Source organism: Amblyraja radiata, chromosome 5 (assembly GCF_010909765.2).
Source record: "Amblyraja radiata isolate CabotCenter1 chromosome 5, sAmbRad1.1.pri, whole genome shotgun sequence".
Lineage (NCBI taxonomy): Eukaryota > Metazoa > Chordata > Chondrichthyes > Rajiformes > Rajidae > Amblyraja > Amblyraja radiata.
This window is the reverse complement of record NC_045960.1, coordinates 88,797,646-88,824,068: the sequence shown is the minus strand read 5'-3', so window position 1 is coordinate 88,824,068 and position 26,423 is coordinate 88,797,646. Positions and strand designations below refer to the sequence as shown.

The window sequence follows — 26,423 nt, the reverse complement described above, 5'->3', positions numbered from 1 at the left end:
TTTAGGTCAGGACCCTCCTTCAGGCTGATTTGAGTGGGGTGGGAGGGGAGGGGGGGGGGGGGGTAGAAAGCTGGAAAGAGACGGCGTTGGGCCAAAACCATGCAAGTAACATTGCCAAAGAACAGAGGAGCAGTTGGAACCGCAGAGGGGTGAAGGTTTCGCAAAACTCGCCACAGAAAGAGAACTTAAAATTGTGAATACTCTGTCGTATTGTGTGGTATCACTATACGTGGTCATTTTAACAGCTGTTTGATATCAATGGGAACATCTTACAATAAGGAACATGTAAATTTATATTTTTAAACATGTATGATACAAAAACATTTTCTGTCAATTATAACGTGAGTTTGCACACTGTTGGTTGAAAAAATGTAGTATGGCCGAGTAGATTTAAATATGACTTGCTGAGATACACTTGCTGAGTTTTCTTTGAACCAAAACAATGCAACTACCATGTTGCACAAGCTCTACTGGCTACACCAATGTGTTGCCTAGGTGATGGGGATTAAAGCATTCTCTGCTGCCCCTTCACTTAGTGGCGAAGTATAGTGCTTTGGTTTTTATAGCCCACTGTTTACTATTGATGTTCTCTTAAAGATGCATTACACTCTTCTTGTAATTTGAGATGGGGTCAGTGACCCTGATGTATCTTCCCTGGCAGATGAGAGTCATATTTGATGTCCGCACCCATGGGGATTGTGCAATGGCAACTGCTAATTGAGAGAATGAGTTGCAACTTCGGCCATCCAAAGCATTATTTTATCAGACTCAAATCAGGGTGTCAAGTGTGAGGATTTGCGATATGAGCCCACTCCACCTTTGAGTTTGTCTCTGGCGACTCATTTGCCTATGGGCCTTTGACGACTTGTAAAGTCGTAGAATGAGAGTGCAGTAATAGCATTTTGTTCATTGACCCAATGCTAGCCTGTTGAAAGAAATATGCAATTAGCTGCATTCCCCTGGCCTTTCCTCACAACCCTGCTGATTTTCAAATGTATTCAATGTTTGAAAATTATTAATGGATCTGCATTCATCCCACTGTCAGGCAGTGAATCTAAAAAATATTTTTCCTCTCTTTTCCTCTTGTCTTCCAATCCTCTGTTTCCTAATCCTCTGCAGTTCCTTACTTATTTGGTCAATGTGTTTCACGTTGTTGAACATGTGTCAAAGCTTCGCTAAACTTTGTCACTGCATGGGAAACAGCTCAATTTCCTTTCCTCCTTCAATACAAATCTTTCACTCCCCATTACCCCTTTGCTAAATTTCTGTTTGTACCCTTGCCAATGTCTTGATTCTTTCCTGAAGGGTTGTGCCCAGAAATCTCTGGCCTAATCAGTATAAAGTTACCATAGGTTATTGTAAACTCCTTGACTTTGCCCTTTTGTTCTGAATGTACAGTGGCCTCCATGTTTGGGACAAAGACCCATCATTTATTTATTTATTTGGCTCTGTACTCCAATTTGAGATTTGTAATAGAAAAAAATCACACGTGGTTAAAGTGCACATTGTCAGATCAGATTGTAATAAAGGCCATTTTTATACATTTTGGTTTCACCATGTAGAAATTACAGCAGAGTTTATACATAGTCCCCTGATTTCAGGGGACCACAATGTTTGGGACACGGCAATGTCATGTAAATGAAAGTAGTAATGTTTAGTATTTTGTTGCATATCCTTTGCATGCAATGACTGCTATTCATGGACATCACCAGTTGTTGGGTGTCTTCTCTGGTGATGCTCTGCCAGACCTGTATTGCAGCCAACTTTAGCTTGTTTTGAGGGCTAATCCCCTTCAGTTTTCTCTTCGGCCTGCTCAATTGGGTTCAGATTGGGTGATTGACTTGGCCACTCAAGAATTTACCATTTTTTAGATTTGAAAAATTCCTTTATTGCTTTAGAAGTATGTTTGGGATCATTGTCTTGCTGTAGAATGAACCGCCGGCCAATGAGTTTTGAGGCATTTGTTTGAATTAGAGCAGGTAGATGTGTCTATACAGTTCAGAATTCATTATGCCAATACCATCAGCAGTTGTATCATCAATGAAGATAAGTGAGCCAGTACCTTCAGCAGCCATAAATGCCCAGGCCATAATACCCCCACACCGTGTTTCACAGATGAGGTGGTATGCTTTGGATATTGAGCAGTTTCTTCTCTCCTCCATACTTTGCTCTTGCCATCATTCTGATATAAGTTAATCTTTGTCTCATCTGTCCACAAGACCTTTTTCCAGAACTGTGGTTGCTCTTTTAAATACTTCTTGGCAAACTAACCTGGCCATCCTATTTTTGCAGCTAACCAGTGGTTTGCATCTTGCAGTGTAGCCTCTGTACTTCTGTTCAGGAAGTCTTCTGCGGACAAACATTTACAAATCAACACCTGACTCCTGAGCAGTATTACTGATCTGTCAGACAGGTGTCTGGGGATTTTTCTTGATTACAGAGATAATTCTTCTGTCATCAGCTGTGGAGGTCTTCCTTTGCCTGCCAGTCACTTTGCAATTAGTAAGCTCACCAGTGCTCTCTTTCTTCTTAATGATGTTCCAAACAGTTGATTTTGGTAAGCCTAAGGTTTGGCTGATGTCTCTAAGAGTTTTATTCTTGTTTTGCAGTCTCATAATTGCTTCTTTGACTTTCATTGGCACAATTTTGGTCCTCATGTTGATAAACAGCAATAAAAGTTTCCAAAGGTGATGGAAAGACCAGGTGCTGAGAACTATCTTATACCTGCATTAAGGAGGCAATTAAACACGCCTGAGCAATTATAAAGACCCGTGAAGCCATGTGTCCCAAACATGATGGCGCCCGGAAATGGGGGAGACTATGTATAAACACAGCTGTAATTTCTACATGGTGAAACCAAAATGTATAAAATTGGCCTTTACTAATAACGGACAATGTGCACTTTAACCACATGTGATTTTTTATTTTTTTTCTATTACAAATCTCAAATTGTGGAGTACAGAGGCAAATAAATAAATGATGAGTCTTTGTCCCAAACATAATGGAGGGCAATGTATAAGGCGAATGATCATATGTACATGTTTAGAATTGTCTGATCACCATCCAAAAAAATTGACATGTTTGTACCTACACCCTCATCAAATTGTACCATTTTGTTTGCATCATTTTTTTCTAAAATTAAGATTTCAATTTACAATGTTGAATTTTAATTGCCAACTCTCCATCCCACTCTGCTGACCATGCCATTATGGGTTTAGTTACCATTCTCTGCACAGATGGGTACATTTCCAAGTGTTGTAGCATCTTTTGTCTTTGAAATTATGTTTTTTTGTTCCCTCGTGTCAGCCATTAATGCCTATGCTTGCATTTCATTTCTGTTAAAGTTGTTGGCCACTTACAACATATATCCTGCTTTAAAAAAATGGTCGTAAGCCATGAGAATATTTACTGCATGCTGTATAAAATCATAAACCTGAATTTATAAAACAGGAGAACAGAATATAAGAGTAAAGAACTGGGGAAAAAAACATATAGCAAGTGTTTTATAAGTTGTGCAATTTGGAGCTTGAAAGGTAAAAATGCAAACATTTTAGATTCCAGTCATTTTTTTCTCTCTAAAGCAGAGAAATGAAAATAGACTTGCATTCCGGGAATTCTATTAAATGACCCAAGGTCGATCAAACAGCACGGACATAGGCCCTTCAACCCAATGGCCATGCTGACTAAGATGCCTCGCCTCAAGTTGTTATTTTTGCCTGCATTTGGCCTATATCTGTAACATTTCTTTTAAACCAACCTACCTGTCCAAATGTCTTTTAAATGTTGTTATTGTGCCTGCCTCAACTCTGATAGTTCCATTGTTTTCTTAACTACTGAAGACCAATGTGCCAAAAGTCATTTTTCCCACCCTATCTACTAGTGACACAACATTCAGAGAAAATTGCATGTACTCCTTGGTCCCTCTGCTGTATAACACTCCCTGGGGCCCTATGATTCGCTGTGAAAGACCTGCTCTGGTTTGACTTCACAAAATGCAACACTTCACACTTATCTGTATTACGTTCCATTAGCTGCTCCTTAGCCCAGTTGATCAAGAACTTGCTGATTATGTGATAACCATCTTCAATGTGTATGATGCCGCCTATTTTACTGTCATCTGCAAATGATCAAATGATACCTTGTTGAAGATAGAACTACAGATGCTGGAAAAATCGAAGGTAGACAAAAATGCTGGAGAAACTCAGTGGGTGAGGCAGCATCTATGGAGCGAAGGAATAGGTGACGTTTCGGGTCGAGACCCTTCTTCAGAGTGATGGGGGGGCGGGAAGAAGAATGGAAGAGGCGGAGACAGTGGGCTGTGGGAGAGCTGGCTTAATCCCTCCCTTCACCACCTCCAGTTTAAATTACAGTTGGAATATTTTGGAGGACCAAGTAACCAAGTAACCAAGAAGGAGGGAGAAAACAAGTACTACCTGAAATTGGAGAAGTCAATGTTCATATCGCTGGGGTGTAAACTACCCAAGTAAAATGTGACGTGCTGCTCCTCCAATTTGCGGTGGGACTCACTCTGGCCATGGAGGAGGCCCAGGACAGAAAGGTCGGATTCAGAATGGGAGGGGGAATTGAAGTGCTGAGCAACCGGGAGATCAGGTTGGTTAAGGCGAACTGTGCGGAGGTGTTGGGCGAAGCGATCGCCAAGCCTACGCTTGATCTCACCGATGTAGAGCAGTTGACACCTAGAGCAGCGGATGCAATAGATGAGGTTGGAGGAGGTGCAGGTGAACCTCTGTCTCACCTGGAAAGACTGTTTGGGTCCTTGAATGGAGTCGAGGAGGGAGGTCAAGCGACACGTGTAGCATTTCCTGCGGTTGCAAGGGAAAGTACCAGGGGAGGGGGTGGTTTGGATGGGAAGGGACGAATTGACCAGGAAGTAACGGAGGGAGCGGTCTCGCGGAAAGCCGAAAGGGGAGGAGATGGGAAGATGTGGCCAGTGGTGGGATCCCTTTGGAGGTGGCGAAAATGTCGGAGGGTTATCTGTTGTATATGATGGCTGGTAGGGTGGATAGTGAGGATAAGGGAGACTCTGTCCTTGTTACGAGTGGGGGGATGGGGAGTGAGAGCAGAGCTATGGGGTATAGAAGAGACCCTAGTGAGAGCCTCATCTTTAGTCGAAGAGGGGAACCCCCGTTCCCTAAAGAATGAGGACATCTCCAATGCCCTGGTTTGGAACACCTCATCCTGGGTGCAGATGCAGCGTAGATGGAGGAATTGGGAGTAGGGGTTAGTCCTTACAGGAAGCAAGGTGGGAAGAAGTGTAGTCCAGATAGCCATGGCGTCAGTGGGTTTGTAGTAGATGTCGGTCAATAGTCTGTTACCTGCGATGGAGATAGTGAGGCCTAGAAACGAAGGGGATATGTTGGAAATGGTCCAGGTGAATTTGAGTGCCGGATGGAAGTTAGCAGTGAAATGGATGAAGTCAGTGAGTTCTGCATGGGAGCAGGAGGTAGCACCAATGCAGTCGTCAATGTAGTGGAGGTAGGGTTTGGGGATAGGGCCACGGTACGCCTCAAACAAGGATTGTTCGACGTACCCTACAAACAGGCAGGCATAGCTGGGGCCCATGCGAGTGCCTGTAGCTACGCCTTAGATTTGGAGGTAATGGGAGGAGTCAAAGGAAAAGGTGTTGAAGGTAAGGACCAGCTCCGCTAGGCGGAGGAGAGTATCGGCAGACAGGGATTGGTTGGTTCTGCGGTTAAGGAAGAAACAGAGGGCTTTAAGACCCTCCTCGTGGGGGATGGAGGTGTCGAGTGACTGGACATCCATGGTGAAGATGAGGGAATGGGGGCCTGGAAAACAGAAGTCATGGTGGAGACAAAGAGCATGTGAGGTGTCTTGGACATAGGTAGTGAGGGATTTGACCAGGGGGGATAGGATGGAGTCGAGATATGTGGAAATAAGTTTGGCGGGACAAGAAGGAGAAACAATGGGTCTGCCAGGACAGTCAGGTTTGTGGATTTTGGGAGAAGATAAAATCAGGGCCGCTGGGTAACGATGAGGTTTGAAACTTGGGAGGGCAGGGAGCCGGATGTGATGAAGCCAGTGATAGTGTTTGAGATAATGGCCTGGTGCTCGTCTGTGGAGTCATGGTCCAAGGATAAGTAGGAGGAGGTGTCTGAGAGTTGACGCCTGGCGTCAGACCGGTAGAGATCAGCGCGCCAGACTACCACGGTACCTCACTTGTCGGCAGGTTTGATCACCCAGTCTCGGTTGTTGCAGTGAGTGGAGGGCTGTACATTCAGGGGGGGAAGAGATTAGAGTGAGACAGGGGAGTGGAAAAGTTGAGGCAGTTGATGTCCCACTGGCAGTTAAAATAAATAGGTCTAAAGCAGATAGATGGCCATGAGGGGGGTGGTCCAAGAGGAGGTGGTCCGTTGGAGATGGGAGAAGGGGTCATCACTAGGGGGTGAGTGTTCCTTCCCATGGGAAAACGCTTGGATGCAGAGGCGACGGAAGAGGAGCTCCACATTGTGGCGGACGCAGAACTCGTTGAGGTGGGGACGGAGGGGAACAAAGGTGAGGCCTCTGCTGAGGACAGACCGTTCAGTATCAGAGAGGGGGAGGTCAGGGGGGATGGTGAACACACGGCAAGGATGGGGGTTGGGGCCGGAGGAAGGTAGGTGAGTGGACAGAGGCCGAGGAGATGTCTGGTAGGGAGGTGGTGGGTGGTCAGGGAGGAGGGGTGTATGAGGACTGTTGTGTGGGTGGGGAGGAGCTGGGGTCACATGGTACAAGAGTGAAGGGGAAGACCCAGTGGAACACCCACTGAGGCTCCCTGTGTTGGGGGGGAGCACTAGGACGCAGCACAGTCAGACCCCGAGGTGTGAGTCTGCATCGTGGGGACTTCAGGCCTGGTTTTGAGCCGCGGACTCGAGTAAGGCAATGGCTGTGGCCTGCTGGTGGGCGGTGGAGTGGCGAGGGTCGGTAGAGTCAATGGTGGAGGCCCGCGGGGAGTGGAGTGCGGGTCAGCGGGCGAAGCGTCGCAAGTCCCAGTCAGCGGATGGCGGTGAAGCGGCGAGGGTCGCCGGTCCCGGTGAGACGGCGATAGTCAAAGGTACCGCTGAGGCAGCAAGGTTCAACGGTGGGCAGGTGAAGGTCGACGGTAGCGGAATCGTGGAGGTCAGCGACGGTGGCGTCCTCGGTGGTCCGGGCCTGAGATCGGTCAGGGAGGCGGTGAGTGCTGGTGGTGCTCCTTGTGGCAAAGATGGTGTCATCGGTCTGGGCCTCGTGGTGTACTTGTACATTCTTATCCAAATCATTGATCTAGATGACAAATGTCAATGAACCCAGCACCTATCTTTATGGCACCCTACCAGATGCAGGCCTGCAGTCCAAAGATAAGAAACCTTTGACTAGCACCCTCTGCTTCCTACCATTAAGCCAATTCTGTGAGGAGTTTAGTTTGGTATCACTGGGAGCTGTGCGCGCAACGGGAGTATCCCGGGCACCGGAGACCGAGGACCCTTTCCAAAGCATCCACATCCTTCCTGCAGTGGGGTGAGCAGACCTGCACTCAATATTCCAAATGTGGCTTAACTAATGTCCGTTGAAGTTGCAACATTTGGTTACAAAACCAAATTTCGTTTGAACCTCATGTGAGGTTCAAATGACAAATAAATGGTATTGTATTGTATTGTGGCTCTTGTACTCAGTCCTCCAACCTATGAAGGCAAGCATTTTCTTTACCATTATATCATTGCCGATTTCAGGGAGCCAAGGACTTGGACCCCAAGATCCTTCTGTACATCAATGCTGTTGAGTCATTAATTGTATTTGACATTTGACCTCCCAAAGTGCAACACCTTGCACTTGCTTGGATTAACCTCCATTTGCCATTTCTCCGCACACTTCTGTAGCTGACATATATCCTGCTGTATACCTTGACAGCCTTCCTCACAGTCCACAACCGCATCAATCATGGTGTCATCTGCAAACCAACCCATCTACGTTTATGTCCAAGAGGTTTTATATAGTTTTCATCAAATATCTGATCATTATATATTTATTGTTGCATCAATTATTCCTGTTAAACTGCAGCAAGTAATAATGTTATTGTTCTGGTTAATATTCAGTATTTATGACAAAGCCTCAACTTTTGGATCTGTCCCACTCCCTCCTCCATCTGGTAACATTTGTCCACCATGCACTCCCCATCTGGTTTTGACTATCGCGTACCAATGTTTATCCCATCTCTCTTCATCTTGCTATATGCTGAAGGTCTTTCCTGTTCTGTCCCAGTCCAGATGCAGAGTCTTGACCCAAAAGGTGAAATGTACTTGATGCTTCTCGAATCCATTTTTAAAGAATGTGGAAACTCGATCGTGGTATTTCATGAAATATTTGTGACATGCATAAGCTTTCTGGCAGTTCAGTAAAATCTTGTCTCCTAATTTCTGAGGAACCTAAACCACATTGACACATGGATGGTGCTATTGGATTACACAAGCTGTAATCATACTAGACACAAAAAGATGGTAGTGGGGAATGGAGGTTAATTATTGTCTCAATCACCAGACCTCTGGAGGAATTTGTCAGGATGGTATCCTTGCCCAAACCTCAATTGCTTTATCAATGATCTTCCTTTAATTGTAAGGATATTCACTGATGACTCGGATAATGAAGCAGTCCACATCCAAATGAAACGCGACCTGAACAATGTGTTGATAGATGACGAATAACATTCATGCCACACGTGTGCGGCGATGATAATTTCCAACAAGAGAAAAATCCTTCCAGCATCTGCTGACATCAATGGCATTGCCAACTGAAACCCCACTGTCAATAGCCTGGGGCTCGCCATTGCCTTTATTCAGAAATTGAACAGTATTCAATAACACTCGAAGCCCTACCATACATGACTTAGCAGCCCACTTAACTGTCACCCAATCCACAATCATTTATTTTTTCCACCACTGACGAACAGTGACAACATTTTATAGTGTCACCAGGATGTACTCACTTGGACTATAGCTTCCAAACTCATAACCTCCACCAGCTCAAAAGACAGGCATGGGAACACCACCACTTGGAGGTTGCCCTCCAAGCCCCACACCATCGTAGCTTGGAAATATATTGCTGTGCTTTCACCATCACTGATCTGAAATTCCCTCCATAACAGCATTGAGGGTATGGAGACTCAGGAGATTGCAGATGCTGAAATATGCAGCACAAACAAACTATGTCCAAACTCGGTGGATAAAAATGACATCTGTAGAGGCAAAGGGAGATTGGATGTTTCAGGTTGAAACATTGCATCAGGACTGAGAGTGTTGGGGTGAGATGACCAGTATAATGAGGTGAGATGGAGTGGCAGGCAAGAGCTAGGAGAGGATGGAGATGATGGGGGCAGATGGAGCCGGGAGGGAGGTGTAAACGGGGAATGATGTGCAATAGGTGGAGACAAATTAGGAAAGAAAATGGGAGCAGATGGGGGAGTGGAGGGTGGATGTACAGCAAAGGCTGGGAGGCGAGAAGCGGAAACGAGGCTGCACCTACGGAATCTGGTAGGTAAGGAGGTTGATAATTGGGACTCGAGAGGAGAAGGAAGATGGGCGTGTGGAACGAGTTGGGGGAGCAGATAGGAGAGCCAAAGGGTTTAATGGGTGAATAGAGGGCAGGTGGAAAAGAATGGAGCTGGATAACACGATGGGTGGAGTGTGAAATGCAGAAAACCAGAAGGAAAGAGAAAGAAGCTTTGGGTGTTCAAATTACTAGGTTGGAAAAGTTTCTGTTTTTGCCTAAATGTTTTTAATTATTGTAATCAACCAGTATGGGTTTGTGTGCCTGTTAACCAGTGGAACTGTTAAGAGTGAAATAGAACACCGATTAAAGAAGATATTGTTGACACGAGAGCAATGTGGTGAGAGTGTTTGTATTTTTAAAACATCATAATATATTCTCTACAATCCTTATCTCGCCTGCTTAGTTGAAGCACTGCATGCACTGGCAGCTAAAACATTTAGTCCGGATGTGGCTGGATGTTGATAGTTACTGTCTCTGTACTAGCTGTCGTCTGCATTCATTCATGTGGTGGGTGGGTGAGTGAGGGGGAGTAGCTGATTGTGAGGAGGAAGGAAGGCACTCGAGAAGAAATTAGTTCTGTGGTAACATTACACAATATATTTTGCAGCAGAATCTCAGAGCTACCGGTATGCCATTTGTGGTCTAACTGAACTTATACAGTTACAACATTTATACTTTACCCCCCATAAATATCAGTTACAAATATAGACAGTGAAATAGAAATTTAGTTTGATCGCTGGTGTCACGCTGGTGCGCGCGGGTCGATCGCGCTGGTGTGCGTGGGTCGGTCGTGCGGGTGCGCGTGGGTCGGTCGTGCGGGTGCGCGCGGGCCGATTGCACCGGCGTACAGGTTCGGTCGCGCTGGTGCACGGGTTGGTCGCTGGCCGGTACGGATGCTGTGGGAGTAGGGCCTGTTTCCACGCTGTATCTCTAAAGGCGGCACTGATCATCTTATGCACTGAATTTCTATTTTCTATTCTTCTGGATGAATAAGTGGAACAGCAAAGTCACTTGTACCCCAAATTATTGGCAGTATTTTTGTGCCCAGATCAAAATAGTAACAATTGTAATCCTGCTGTAGGCAATTGGAGACAAGATCCCTTGCCATATGTAGGACTGACCTGTGACACAGGAAAAATAAAAAGGGGAGAGACTAATTTTAAGTGTGTCGGGGGTTATGGGGAGAAGACAGGAGAATGGGGTTTGGAGGGAAAGATAGATCCAATACAATCCAATCCAACTTTATTTGTTAAGCACTTTAAAACAACCAATGTTGACCAAAGTGCTGTACAGAAGAATAAACAAGACATCATAAACAGACAACATAACAGCTCACATGAGGCGCAAAAATTACATATGAAATACAACAATAAATTAAAAGACATAAAACATGAGTAAAAATAATAACCACACAATAAAAGCAATCAAAATAAGAAATTAAATCAAATAAATAAAGTCGACATCTTACTGGGTATCAAAGGCCACGGAGAAGAGATGGGTTTTAAGAAGTGATTAAAAACAGACAGAGAAGAGGCCTGTTTAATGTGGAGAGGCAGATCGATCCATAATTTGGGTGCCGACACAGCAAAGGCACGGTCCCCTCTGAGCTTCAGCTTAGTTTTAGGCCCACTCAGGAGCAGCTGATTATCTGACCTGAGAGAGCGGGCGGGTGTATAAGGGTGTAGAAGCTCAGATAGGTAGGGCAGGGCAGGGCAAGACCATTCAGGGATTTAAAAGCAAATAAAAGAATTTTAAAATGGATCCTAAACTGAATAGGCAACCAGTGGAGTGAGGCTAAAAATGTGCGAAATGTGCTCATGTTTACGTGCGCCAGATCAGCCATGATTGAATGGCAGAGTGGACTTGATGAGCCGAATGGCCTAATTCTGTTCTAATTACTTATGACCTTATGATCTTAAAGGAAAATAATCTTATGGAAACTTGAGCCTGTAGTTTCTTTGCATGATTACATTTTGCAAGTGAGAAAAAGTAAAGGTTTGGAGTTTAGTTTAGATTCCTGACAGTTTGGCGCAGTGATTTAATCATTTGTTAAATTCTCAAGCTAGTGCAGGCCTCTCAGTTGAACATGCAACTCATTAACGCAGAAAATCAATGTTTAATGAAAAACTAGGCAGAGGAGGCCTTGCGAATCAATTTCAAATCCTGCATGTAATGGATCTCTGGCAAGCATTCCATTTGATGGATTTTGGACTTGGATGCAAAAAGGAAGGAACTGTTAAAATAGGGTCCAAGGGTTCCAGTGTTATTCCACAATCATCTAGGTTTTGACAGTCAGGTCACCAAATGTCACTAAGATATTATTTTCTGTTGGATGAAGAACTACGAGGCTCTATAAGGTGCTGGTAAAGCCGCATTTGGCATATTGTGAGCAATTCTGGGCACCATATCTGAGGAAGGATGTGCTGGCTCTGGAGAGGGTCCATAGAAGGTTTACAAGAATGATCCCAGGAATGAGTAGGCGAACGTATGATGAGCATTTGTCCGCACTGGGCCTTCACTCGATGGAGTTTAGAAGAATGAGTGGGGGCATTGAACCATACAGAATAGTGAAAGGCTTGGATAGAGTGGATGTGGAGAGGGTGCTTCCACTAGTGGGAGAGCCTAGGACTAGAGGTCAAGGCCTCAGAATTGAAGGACGTTCTTTTAGCAAGGAGATGAGGAGAAATGTCTTTAGTTCGAGGGTGGTGGGTCCGTGGAACTCTTTGCCACAGAAGGCTGTCGAGGCCATCAGTGGGATATTTTATAAGGCAGGGAGGGATAGATAGATTCTTGATTAGTACAGGTGTCAGTGGAATGGGGAGAAGGCAGGAGAATGGGGTTTGGAGGGAGAGATCAATCAGCCGTGATTGAATGGCAGAGTAGATTTGATGGGCAGAATTCTACTCCTACCACATATGAACAAAGCCTGCTTGTGAAACAAGGCATGAACCTTGCAGCTGAGTTTTGTTAGTTGTCAAGTCGCACAGAAACAGGCCCTTGGGTCTAGAATATTCTAGATCCATTTGCCCACTTTTGACCAATAGCCCTCTAAATATTTCCTTAACCATTTACCTGTCCAAAGGTAAAAATGAATGGTGTTTGACGTACCCAACAAAGACGTGGGCATAGCTTGGGCCCATGTGGGTGCCCATAGCTACACCCTGGATTTGGAGGAAGTGGGAGGAGTCGAAGGAGAAGTTGTTGAGGGTAAGTATCAGCTCTACAAGGCGGAGGAGAGTGTTAGTTAGACGAAAATTGGCTGGTTCTGCAGTCGAGGACGAAACCGAGGGCTTTAAGACATTCCTGGTGAGGGATGGAGGTGTAGAGTGACTGGACATCCATGGTAAAGATGAGGGAGTGGGGGCCTGGAAAACGGAAGTCGTTGAAGAGACGAAGAGCATGTGAGGTGTCTTGGACGTAGGTGGGGAGGGATTGGACCCTGGGGGGGGGGGAAGGATGGCGTTGGGGTATGTGGAAATTAATTTGGTTGGACATGAACAAGCAGAAACAATGGGTCTGCCAGGACAGTTCTTTTTGTGGATATTGGGGAGAAAATAAAATCGGGCTGTGCGGGGCTGGGGAACGATAAGGTTGGAGGCTTTAGAGGGCAGAGAGCCAGAAGTAATAAAATCAGAAATAATGTGTGATATTAAGGTCTGGTGCTCGTCTGTGGGGTCCAAGGATAAGTAGGAGGAGGTGTCTGAGAGTTGTCGCTTGGCCTCAGCCCGGTTGAGGTTAGCGCACCAAACTACCACGGCACCTCCCTTATCGGCGGGTTTGATTATCGAGTTGAGGTTGCTGCAGAATGAGCGGAGGGCTGTACGCTCAGGGGGAGAGGTTAGACTAAATAAGGGGAGTGGATGATCCTATTTACCAACACTTACCTTGGTGATGCATGTGCTCATCTAAATATCTTTGGAAAATACTCCATGTTTTTGCGCAGTGCATTGTAGGCTACAACCATCCTCCAGGTGAAAAGCTCTTCCTCTGTTCTTACCGAGGAGAAAAACATGAAGTTTGGGAAAGTTGGGACAGTTAATGAAAATGTCTTGAGGACAATCTATATTGCAGTTGAGAAGGTACTAGACTTCCTTAGACATATGAAGCCAAATGCATCCCCCAGCCCCGAACAGATATGTTGATGACACTGTGGGAAATTAGAGAAGAAATTGTGGCAGCCCAAGCTGAGATATATGGATCATCGTTAGACACTGGTGAGGTGCTGGATGTCTGGAGGGTGGGTAATGTCGTGCCTCTGTTTAAGAATGGCTGCATGGAAGAGCCGGGGATCTATTGACTCGTGAGCCTTGCATCTGTGGTAGATAGGTTACTGGAGAGAATTCTGAGGGATGAGATATATGCATTTGGATAGACGGTTGATTAGGGATAGTCAGCATAGTTTTGTGCATGGCAGATCGTGTCTTACACAGTTGAATTATTTGAAGAAATAACCAAAACAGTTGACGGGAGCAAGGACGTAGATGTTGTCTATGCAGTCTTCAGCATGGCATAGAAGGCTCCTCTGGAAGGTTAGATTGTTTGGTATCCAAGGAGAACTAGCTAATTGAATACAGATTTGGCTTAATGGAAGAAGGTTGTGGAAGGTTGTTTTTCGGACTGGAGGTCTATGATCAGTGGTGTGCCCCAGGGGTTGGTGCTGGGCCCATTTGCTGTTTGTGGTTTATTAGATTAGATTAGATTAGATTAGATTAGATTCAACTTTATTGTCATTGCACAAATACGAGTACAGGTACAACAAAATGCAGTTTAGCATCTAATCAGAGTGCAAAGTAGTAAAAATACTGGTTAAAACAATATGTACAATGTGGATGAATTAAACTAGTACATAGGCAAATAAATATATACAGATAAAAGAGTATAAAAGATAGCTAGTGTCGGGTAATTATATTAATTTATAATTAATTTATATTAATTCTTTGGATGAGAATGTACAAGGCATGTTTAGTAAGTTTGCAGATGATGCTAAAGTAGGTGTTATTGCAGAGAGTGAAGATGGTTATCAAAAATTATAGCCAGAACTTGATCAACAGGCCAAAAGGGCTGAGGAATGGTTAATGGAGTTCAATGCAGATAAGTATGAGGTTTTGTATTTTGGGAAGTCAAACCAGGGCAGGACCTCCACAGTGAATGGAGGTAAAACACCCCTCTGGTCTGTTTTAGAACAAAGGGATCCAAGATCTACTTAGTTCCCTGAAAGTGGTGCCACAGGAAGATAGTGTTAAGCGTGGCTTTTGATACATCAGTCAAGGTATTGACTATAGAAGATATGTTACAGTTGTACAAGACGTTGTTGAGGCCACATATGGATTACTGTTCAGTTTTGATCGCCCTGCTATAGGAGTGATGTCATCAGGTGGCGCAGTAGCGCAGCTGGATGAGCCGTTGTCTCAGCGCCAGCGACCTCGTTTGATCCTGACCTCGCATGCTGTCTGTGCAGAGTTTGCACATTCTCCCTGTGACTGCTTGGGTTTCCCACGAGTGCTCCTGTTTCTCCCACATCTTAAATATGTGTGGGTTTGTTGATTAATTGGTTCTGTTTGCCTTTTTTTAATTTTTTCTGATGCTACAAACCTTGAGTTCTCTGGATTTATACACCAGTGTTTCTCTGTTCCTCAATACAAGTGCCCGAACATTCATGGTATATGCCCTATCTTAATATAGCTGTCACCAAAATGCATCACCTCACATTTATCAGGATTAAAAGCCTAAAGGGGCTGTCCCACTGTGGCGACCTAATTGGCGAGTTTAGGAGTTTGAAAAAGTGTCATGTTGAAGAAAGTGTCATGTGAAAGACCTCCTTCGATTAGCTTTGACTAGCTTCGGGAAAATTGGACACCGAATAATGGAGAGTGAAGACGACCTCCTTCGATCTCCTTCGACATCCCTACGACTATGTTGAAGACTATCTACGACTACCTTCGATTTCCTTCGACTACCCTCGATTACCTATGAATAACATGCCTACCTACTACGACCTATCTCGACTAAACCTACGAGTAAAAAAAATATCGATCTTTTAAAAAAAAAAAACTTTTTTTACTTGCGGGCATTTTTCAGCATGTTGAAAAATACGTTGCGACCTAGCTGAGGCCTCGAGTACGCGGGGACTACTCTAGAGCATGAAGGAGAGTTACAAAGACCTCCTAGGACCTTGTGCTGACCATGCTGCGAGTATGTCGAGGGCAAACTCTTCTGAACTTGCGGATTAGGTCGTCGCAGTGGGACAGCCCCTTAAGACTACACTCAACATTGTAAACACAACCACCAATTTTTGTGTCATCACAAAATTACTAATCATACCTCCTACTTTCAGATCTAAGCTGTTAATGAATGTTAATGTATTATAACAGCGAGGGATCTAACACCATAACGTACACAGGCTTCATAATAGAAACATCATGTGCCATGACCATCTACCTATTTTCAAACTTATTTTGATCTAATTATTGTCACATTAATTGCATAATTTTGAGGAGGTAATCTATATTACTAAAAGTCTGATCTTGACCGCTTTTGGCCCATTATGCTGAGATTTCCGAGAAAACGCCGCCACCTACGGCCGTCATTTTTGGCCACCTCGCTCAGAGCTCCCCTCCGCATTCCGGGACTGGAGGATTTTTCCCATCGATGAAAAATCAGAGAGATATTAATGCTTTTTTTTTAAATTGCCGTTCTCTCTGCTGCCCCTGCTGGTGGGAGGGGGGAGGGACTTAAAAACCAGTAAGTGGTGTGCCTCACTCAGACTCTGCAACATGTAGGAACCAAGAGGGTCACGTCTCTGAGCTCTGAATAAAACTGAACACATGTCTACTCAACTGTAAGTGCCCTTAATGTGGTTTGAAAATGAAAATATGGTTGGGTTTGAAGTAAAAATGTACTGATAATGAAGTAAATATGGTTGGTTTGAAGTAAAAATGCACTGCTAATGAAGTAAAAATGCACTGCTAATGAAGTAAAAATGCACTGCTAATGGTTGTTAGTGTTTAAAAAATGTTGATAATTTCTCTCCTGTCAATCACACCATGAAGGCCACACCTTTTCCGGTGGACGGGGGACGGATTATAAAACCCGGAAGTGTGGGTGTGGCCCAGTCTCTGTATGATGGGGGAGGGAGAGGTCACAACTCTGTCTGAGCTGTGAATCAACTGAACACACTGAATGTCTACTGAACTTTGTTTGGTGTTTTGCGTGGTTTTATGGTGGTTTCACCTTGCTTGAAATGGTATGAAACTGCATTTGAATATGGTGGCCTTGCACCCTCCTTGAATGGTATGAAACTGCACTTGAGTTTGGTGGCCTTACACCCTGCTTGAAGTGGTATGAAACGTCACTTGAATTTTGTGGCCGTGCACCCTGCTCGAAGAGGTAAGAAACTGCACTTGAATTTGGTGGCCTTGCACCCTGCTTGAAATGGTAGGAAAATGGATTTGAATTTGGTGGCCTTGCACTCTGCTTGAAATGGAATTTCAAGAAATAGCTGTGTCAACTGCCAGCCCACCAGCTGTGAGTGAGCTGCCAGCACATCAGGCTTGAGAGACTGAGCTGCCACCCCAAGAATCCACTGCTAATGAAGTAATAATGCACTGCTAATGAAGTAAAAATGCACTGCTAATGAAGTAAAAATGCACTGCTAATGAAGTAAAAATGCACTGCTAATGAAGTGAAAATGCACTGCTAATGAAGTGAAAATGCACTGCTAATGAAGTAAAAATACAGTGCTAATGAAGTAAAAATGTGCTGCTAATGAAGTAAAAATGAACTGCTAATGGTTGTTTGGGTTGAAGTAAATGCACTGCTAATGGTTGTTTGGGTTAAAGTAAAAATGCACTGCTTATGAAGTAAAAAGGCACTGCTATTGGGTGTTTGTGTTGAAGTAAATGCACTGCTAATGGTTGTTTGGGTTGAAGTAAAAATGCACTGCAAATAGTTGTTTGGGTTGAAGTAAAAATGCACTGCAAATAGTTGTTTGGGTTGAAGTAAAAATGCACTGCAAATGGTTGTTTGGGTTGAAGTAAAAATGCACTGCTAATGGTTGTTTGGGTGAAATAAAAATGCACTGCTAATGGTTGTTAATGTTTTAAAAATGTTGAGAATCTCTCCTGTCAATCACATCATGGAGGCCACACCTTTTCCGGTGGAAGGGGGAGGGATTATAAAACCCGGAAGTGTGGGTGTGGCTCAGTCTCTGTATGATGTGGGAGGGAGAGGCCACAACGCTGTCTGAGCTGTGAATCAACTGAACACACCAAATGTCTACTGAACTGTGTGTGGTGTTTTGTGTGGGTTTTATGGTGGTTTCACCTTGCTTGAAATGGTATGAAACTGCATTTGTATATGGTGGCCTTGCACCCTGCATGAAATGGTATGAAACGGTATTTGAATGTGGTGTTGTTGCCCCCTGCGTGAAATGGTATGAAACGGTATTTGAATGTGGTGTTGTTGCCCCCTGCATGAAATGGTATGAAACTGCATTTGAATTTGGTGGCCTTGCACCCTGCTTGAAGTGGGAGGAAACTGAACCTGAAATTGGTGGCCTTGCACCCTGCTTGAAGTGGTATGAAACTGCACTTGAATTTGGTTGCCTTGCACCCTGCTCGAAGAGATAAGAAACTGCACTTGAATTTGGTGGCCTTGTACCCTGCTTGAAATGGTAGGAAAATGGATTTGAATTTGGTGGCCTTGCACTCTGCTTGAAATGGAATTCAAGGAATAGCCGTGAGTCAACTGCCAGCCCACAAGCCGTGAGTTAGCTGCCAGCACATCAGGCTTGAGGGACTGAGCAGCCACCCCAAGAATCTATTTGGCCCACAATGTCCATACTAGCCCTCTGGAGACCAGTAGTCCCTGCAACCAACAACACCCACACCAGCTCTCCAGAAAGCCCCCCCCCCCCCCCCCCCCCCCCCAACTGGCCACCAATATTGGAATTGGCGGAGAGGTGGAATATTGCATTGGGGGACCAGCCCTCCCAACGGGTCCCACTTAGTCTAGTATATACATAGATATAGATATAGCCTCCTCAAAATAATGCAATTGAATTCCTCAGACAGGATCTCCAACTGCCTTTCGAAATGTAGATTGATCCAGATTTTTTTTCCAATGATTTCCCTACCACTGAAGTAAGACTCGCTGCTCTATAATTAATTAGCTTATCCCTAACTCCTTTCTTCAATTATGGTACCACATTTGCTCTATTCCTGTCATCTGGTACCTGAATTAAATGTGTCTATCAGGACTGCAGCAATCTTCTCCATTGCCTCTCAATGCAGCCTAGGATATCCATCATTAAGGCCAGGGAATTGATCCATCTTTATGACATCTACAACTTTTTTAATTTTGGTGTTCTAGAATTTTACTGACTCAACCAAAATCTAACAATTTATTTTTTGTCAGTGAATACAGATGAAAAGTAATCATTTAGGATCTTGGCAATGTCTTCTGGCTCCATGCATTGATTGCCTCTTTGGTTTCTAATGGGTTCTACTCTTTCCCCGTTTACACATTTGCTCTTTTTATGCTTATAAAATGTCTTTGAATTTCCCTCTTGTCTGCTACTTTTCTTAATTTTAACCAAATAATAAACGTAATTTCTTTAATTAAGAAGGGAAAAGAGTACCCCCCCCCCCTCCCCCCCCCCCCAAATAAAATCTACACTCTTAAAGGGACGTCCATGCTGTTACTGCTTTCTCCTTGCCACATGTTTACCTTGGTTTTTCTTCATCAAGCCTTTCATATCCCTTGACATCTGAAGTTTCTAGACTTGTGGCCTTGACTTTCACCCAGATGGGAACACATTGTCCCTGAACTCTCACTCGTCACTTTTCTGCTCCCATTTTAAATTTGCCTGGTCCTGTTTAATAATGTTGGAAAATGGTACTGACACCCTTTCAAAATCTGCATATTGTTTTAATTACCATAGCATTTATGAGGTATTTGGCACTAGAAACATGCACAAATTGAATTAGTTTCTACAATGTATCTCCTCACACATCCAGTGCTCCTATTCTCGTCTCCAAGATTATTATCACAAAGGTTGTTCAAAAGAGGCAACACTGAAATTGTTTGACAGATATTTAATTTGCCAACAACTTATGACCCGAATCAAGTTTTAATAGTTATATTGAATATCCATATTCAATATTGTTACTTGCATAATATTCAATATTGTGACATACATTGTTGTAGAGTTATGCAACCAGGAACATGTTCTTTGTTCCAGCATATCCATGCCAACTTCCAAGAATGCATCTACCAGCACTCTCTCCACAGTCTCTGGTGCCTTGGCAACAATAAGTTATTGTAAATGCCTCCTAAATGTTATGAGAGCACCTGCTTCTATCACCCACTCGGTCTGTACATTCCAGATTCCCTTTGGAAGAAACAGTTCTTCATCAGAAGAGGAAGAAGTGAGGGAGGAGGTGGGGAAGATTTAGTAGGAACCTGAGGAGTAACTATTTTTACACAAAGGGCAGTGAGTATATGGAACGAGATGCCGGAGGACTTCGCTGAGGAAGGTATCATAACGTTCAAGAGATATTTAAGTGGTACATGAATAGGATAGGTTTAGACTCCATTTGTACCTCACGCTGCCTCAGCAAGGCTAGCACTATAATCAAGGATGAATCGCACCCTGGCCACTCCCTTTTCTCCCCTCTCCCATTGGGCAAAAGGTATAGAAGTGTGAAAATGCACTCCAGATTCGGTTTCTTCCCAGCTGTTATCAGGCAACTAAATCATCCTACCACAACTAGAGAGCAGTCCTGAATTACTATCTCATTGGTGATCCTCGGACTGTCTTTGATACTGGCTGTACCTTGCATTAAACATTATTCCCTTATATATCTATACAATGTAAATGGTTCGCTTGTAATTATTTGTTGGTCTTTCGGCTGACAGGTTAGCCGCAGCAAAAGTTTTTCACTTTACCTCTGTACACGTGACAATAAACTAAATTAAACTAGAGGGCTGTGGGCCGGCTAGACTAGTGTGCATGGGGCGTGTTGGTCGGCGTGGATAGGTTGGGCTGAAGGGCCTGTTTCCATGCTGTATGACTGACTTTATGAGATCTCCTTAAAACATCTTGCTTCCTTACCCTGGATGTATGCCTTCTACTTTTATATATTTCTGCTACAGATAATGTTGTGACAAATAATATGAACATAAAGAAGATGTAAATCATATTCTCTATATTGATGATTCTTTTGTTAAAATTAAATTTTGTTATCTTTTAAAGGAAGTAAGGATTATAAATAGTTAACAATCTGCAAATGAAGACGTAAGCAAGTGAACATTTTTTCATTCACTAAGCACTGGGCTTAAATGTATATTGATTTGATCCGGAGCTCACAAGCATCAGCACAAATCCAATTATGGTTTCTCTTTCATAATAATAAGCAATGGAAACCAGAGACAATACGTTTTGATTCTCAGTTAGTCCATAAAAAGGATTTTAAATGGATTCCTGCGGAAGTATATGGACTGGGGTCTCTTAAGCCTGTTCTGGAGTTTAATTAGATTGTGGCTGATCTTTACCATAAACTACATTCATCAGCTTTCGATCCATATACTTTAATGCTTTTATCCAATTAAATTGTGTGAATCTCAATGTTAAAAAAAATTGATAGATCTGGTATCAGCAGCATTCTATGGAATGTTCCCAATTTTTCTTACATTTAATGTGGGGTTATTTTAGTTTAGAGATATAGCATGGAAACGGTTTCTTCAACCCACCAAATCTACACTGACCTTCAGTCACCCTGTTCACACTAGTTCCATGTCACCTCACTTTCTCATCCACTTCCATTAGGGTCAATTTACATAGGGCAAATTAACCCACAAACCTGCATGTCTTTGGGATATGTGAGCAAACTGGAGCACCTGGATGAAACCCACAGGGAGAACATGCAAACTCCAGAAAGTCGGCACCCAATGTCAGAATAGAAACCCCGTTCTCTGGCGCTCTGCGGAAGCAGCTCCACTAGCTGCACCACTCTGCTGGCTGAAAAGTACCTTAATTTTAAGATTCAGGACCTTTGCAATAATTGACTTTAACTTCACATCCATTTTTTTATACCATTAACGAGCACTTAGTTCCTTTAACAATGCTTTGGTAAAGGGTGTAACAGGCACTTAGTAATTATTTATTTCATTCAAAACTGAAGGCCAAATTTCATCTCAGCTGTTCACTGAAATAATCTCTACAACCCGATACAATTTTGGTAAATGTGTACTATTCTCCCTCCAATTCATAGTCACAGATCTATGGTGAACATAAACAAGCCCTGAGGCCCACCTTGTCCATGCCAAAATCCTGTGTTGTCTCAGTAGCTTGGGAGGTTAATTGCCACTGTAAAGTATCCCTTGTGGTAGAATCTGGGGAGAATTCATAATAATATGTAGAGAATACATTTGGATTAGTGTAAATGGATGATTGATGGTCAGTGTAGACCATGGGGGGGGGCAAAGGGCCTACATCATAAGTTCCTAGGTTCTAGGAACAGAATTTGGCCATTTGGCCCATCAGGTCTACTCCACCATTTTCCTTTTCCTTCTCAACTCCATTTTCCTGCCTTCTCCCCACAACACCTTTTTTTTTAAATCAAGAAGGCGAATCAAGAATCTGCTTCTCTCTAAATCCTTCCTATCCATCTATCTGTCAAAATATTTTCAAAATAATAATTTTATCTACTTCTATTGCATTCTCTGGCATCTTATTCTAGATATGATCGGCCCTCTGAGTGGAAAAAAAGCTATCTTTGAGCTCCCTCTTAAATCTCTCCATCTCGTCCTAAGTCCAATGTGTGCTGCTTCAGCCTGGTGACCAGATTGAATAAAGTGCTGCATTTGGAATCTGGCCAACACTTTGCATTCCCACTTCCTCAGAATAAAGAACAGCATTCCAATATACATTTTGATTGCTTCTTGTACTTTTGTACTGACTGCCCTTTCTCCTTCTAGCTAGCCAATAAGAAAAAGAAGTCTAGTTTGTCTGCCTTGTTTTTCTCATTGCACTCCACCTGCCATTGATTTGTCACCGCTTCATCCATCTTTGTAAATTTGTGCTTCCATTTTGCAACTTATTAGCTAAATATGTTGTTTAACAAAATAAAATGTTGGATAACTCAGCATGTCAGACAGCATATGTGGAGGGAATGATTGGGTTCAGTTTCAGGTTGGGACCCTTCTTCAGACTTAATGTAGTGGGGGGGGGGGGATAAAGCAGGTAAAAAGGGAGGGAGGTGGAACAAAGTCTTGCAAGTGATAGGTGGATACAGATGAGGGAGGTTTGTTTGACATGTGGGTGGACTAAGTGAAAAGGAGTGAAATGTAAAGCCAAATTGAGGGATGTAGATGGAAGGGAACAATGGGTGGAGGGGGGGGGGGGGGGAGGCTATAATTTAATAACAGAGAATTATTCAGTGTTCATACCATTGTGTTGTAAGCACACGTAGAATATGAGGTGCTGTCTCTCATGTTTGTGTGTCAGCGTGGCTTTTTTCAGGGCAGGCCATGTCTTACTAATGTGATTGAGTTTTCTGAGGAGGTGATGAAGGTTATCAATGAGGGAAGGCCGGTGGATGTTGGTTACATGGATTTTAGTAAGGTATTTGATTTGATGAATGTGTGTGCTGATCCAGAAGATTAAGATGTTCAATGGTAGTGACATATTTTACATGTATGCAATCTGGAGATGGGTCTATATTTACAGCAGCATATTATAGAACTATATCTGATTTTATGCTGAAAACCAACCTTATCAATATAACAACGGACATTGGATATAGAAGAAGGATCTGAAGAAGGGTCTCGACCTGAAACGTCGCCTATTCCTTCGCTCCATAGATGCTGCCTCACCCGTTGAGTTTCTCCAGCATTTTTGTCTGCCTTGGAAATAGAGTATCAGCTTGGAAATTTCATTGGTTCTGGTATCTCCTGTAGAATATGTAACTCGCAAATCATTTTACTCTGACTGCAAGTACTCGTGTTTATCTCAACCTGCAGTGGTATCTTATTTGACACAAAGTAATGTTTGGTGTGCGTCTGATACAATGCAGTAGTCTCAATTTGTTGCAGTTCCTGATTCTGGAAAATGTCACCTTTTTTAGATTGGAAAATTGCACCAAAGTTGATGTTGCTTATAAGACATGAATAAACTGAAGCGTTACGAAGATTTTAAATTAAAGACCACAATTGTGTTGGGCTTAAAAACGAACAAAGAGATGGTCAAACCATACTTATGTTGATTGCGTAGTCACAGTTTGTCTTTGGGATGGCACAATAGTGACACAGCTGGTAGAGTTGCTGCATCACAGCCCCAGAGGAGGATCAACCCCGATCTCTGGTACTGTGTGTGTGTGTGTGTGTGTGTGTGTGGTGTTGCTCATTTTCCCTGTGACTGTGTGGGTCTCCTCCCAGTGCTCCTGTTTCCTCCATATTCCAAGAGCTGTGGGTTGGTTGATTAATTAGTCACTGTAAATAGTCCCGAGTGGGCATGTAAAGCCTATGGAAGGAAGTTAAGTAGGATTATTTAAAAGGGTGATGGAAAGTCAGCACAGATTTGGTGTGCTAAAGAGCCGATATCTGTGTTGCATCTCTGGCTATAACAAATTATTAGACAGCTTCAGCGTGTTCAATGCCATTGCACCACTTAGAGGCAAGATTTGAAGAATATAATTCATTTTTTCAATTTCTAGCCCACATATTCCTAAAGTGGCTAGAAAAGTCAATATGAGCCATTGAATGTTAATGGTAACATTGATTTGAGTAATTTGAGCATTCTGTTGGCCTGGAGTCAGAATAAGAGCAGCAGCAAACAATTGCACATCTATCTGTTCGACCTGTATGAGGGCTGGGACAGAGGCTAGCAGTAAGTAATGGTCATTTTTGTACAATTTGAAGTAATAGCTCCATTTCAGTTACCTCACAATTTGATATGAATGTTGAAAATGCTAATGTTTATGGATGCAATGTTTTGTGTGTATAAAGCAAAAATGATCGGACCAATTTTCTAACATGCCTGATGAAATGTGTTCCCAACCAATACCATGTCAATCCAGGAGAGTTATCAGATCCTTGCACTAGAGTGAAATGATGGACACAAAGTGCTGGTCTGAAGAAGGGTCCTGACCCGAAACGTCATCCATCCTTTTTCTCCAGAGATGCTGCCTGACCTGCTGAGTTACTTGTTTATCCAGAAGGAAGACTGGATAGACTCGGGTTGTACTCGCTAGAATTTAGGAGATTGAGGGGGGATCTTATAGAAACGTACAAAATTCTTAAGGGATTGGACAGGCTAGATGCAGGAAGATTGTTCCCGATGTTGGGGAAGTCCAGGACCAGGGGTCACAGCTTAAGGATAGAGGGAAAATCCTTTAGAACCGAGATGAGAAGAACATTTTTCACGCAGAGAGTGGTGAATCTCTGGAACTCTCTGCCACAGAAGGTAGTTGAGGCCAGTTCATTGGCTATATTTAAGAGGGAGTTAGATGTGGCCCTTGTGGCTAAAGGGATCAGGGGGTATGGAGAGAAGGCAGGTACGGGATACTGAGTTGGATGATCAGCCATGATCATATTGAATGGCGGTGCAGGCTCAAAGGGCCGAATAGCCTACTCTTGCACCTATTTTCTATGTTTCTATGTATCCCTCTCAACCTTTCAAGACCATGTACCTATCCATGAGTCATTTAAATGTTCTTATAGTGCTTGTCTCAACTACCACCTCTGGCAGCTCATTCCATACACCCACCGCACTCTGTGTGAAAACTTGCCCCTCAGGTTCTTAATAAACTAGGTGGGATGACTGATCTTGGTTGGCATGGGCAGGTTGGGACCAAGTGCCTCTTTCCACACTCGATGATCCTCAAGTCAGTTGGGCATCTGTTGTATCAATGTGCCACTGAGAATCCAGAACTAGGACATAGAAAATAAAATATTGCAGCACAAGAACTGGCCTTCAGTCCATGATGTCAGTGCCTGACATGATGCCAAGACCATCACATCTATCTGTGCATAATTCACATCCCTCCAGTCCTGCATATCCATATGCTTATCCAACAGTTTTTTAAATGCCATTAAGGTATGCTTTAACTAGCACTCCTGGCTGTTAATTCCAGGCTCTCGCCAACCTCTATTTAGTAATTAAAAAAACAAACTTGTTCTGCACATCATCTCTAAAATGTGCCTCTAGCCTTAAAGCTGAGCCCTCTAGTATTTGATTTTCCACCATGGGGTAAAAAGATTCTGACTGCCTAAGCTATCAATGCCTCTCATAATTTTAGATACTTCTGTAAGGCCTCCCCTCAATCTCCAGCGTTCTAGGGAAAATAACCCATGTCTGTCCAACTGCCCCCTGTAACTAATACACACTAATCCAGGCATCATTCTGGTAAACCTCCTCTGCACACTTTCCAAAGCCTCCACACCCCTCCTGCACTGGGGTGACCAGAACTGCACACAATACTTCAAATGCGGCCTAACTAAAGTCCTATAAAGGTGCATCATGACTTCCTGACTTTTATACTCCAATGCTCTGACCAATGAAAGCATGCACACCAGCATGCCTCCTTTAACTCTGGAAATGTTCTCCCCCCCCCCCGGCTGACTTGCCCTTCCATCTGCATTGCTATATCTCCATTGTTGCTGCTCCTGGAGTTGACAAATTCTGTTTAATTTAGTTTGGGGATACAGCACGGAAACAGGTCCTTCGGCCCAACAGCGATCCCTGTAAATTAACACTATCCTACACATTGGGGGCAATTTACAATTTCACCATATCAATTATCCTACATCCTATATACCTTTGGAATGTGGGAGGAAACCAGGACTCCCGGGGAAAACCCACCGGGAGAATGTACAAACTCCGT

At 43.5% G+C, this 26,423-nt stretch overlaps 1 protein-coding gene across 1 annotated transcript in view; it reads left to right on the top strand.

Moving 5' to 3' along the window:
* Nucleotides 1-26,423, top strand: part of LOC116973525 (testis development related protein) — a 37,287-nt gene that overhangs the window by 2,963 nt on the left and 7,901 nt on the right. The window lies entirely within an intron of this gene.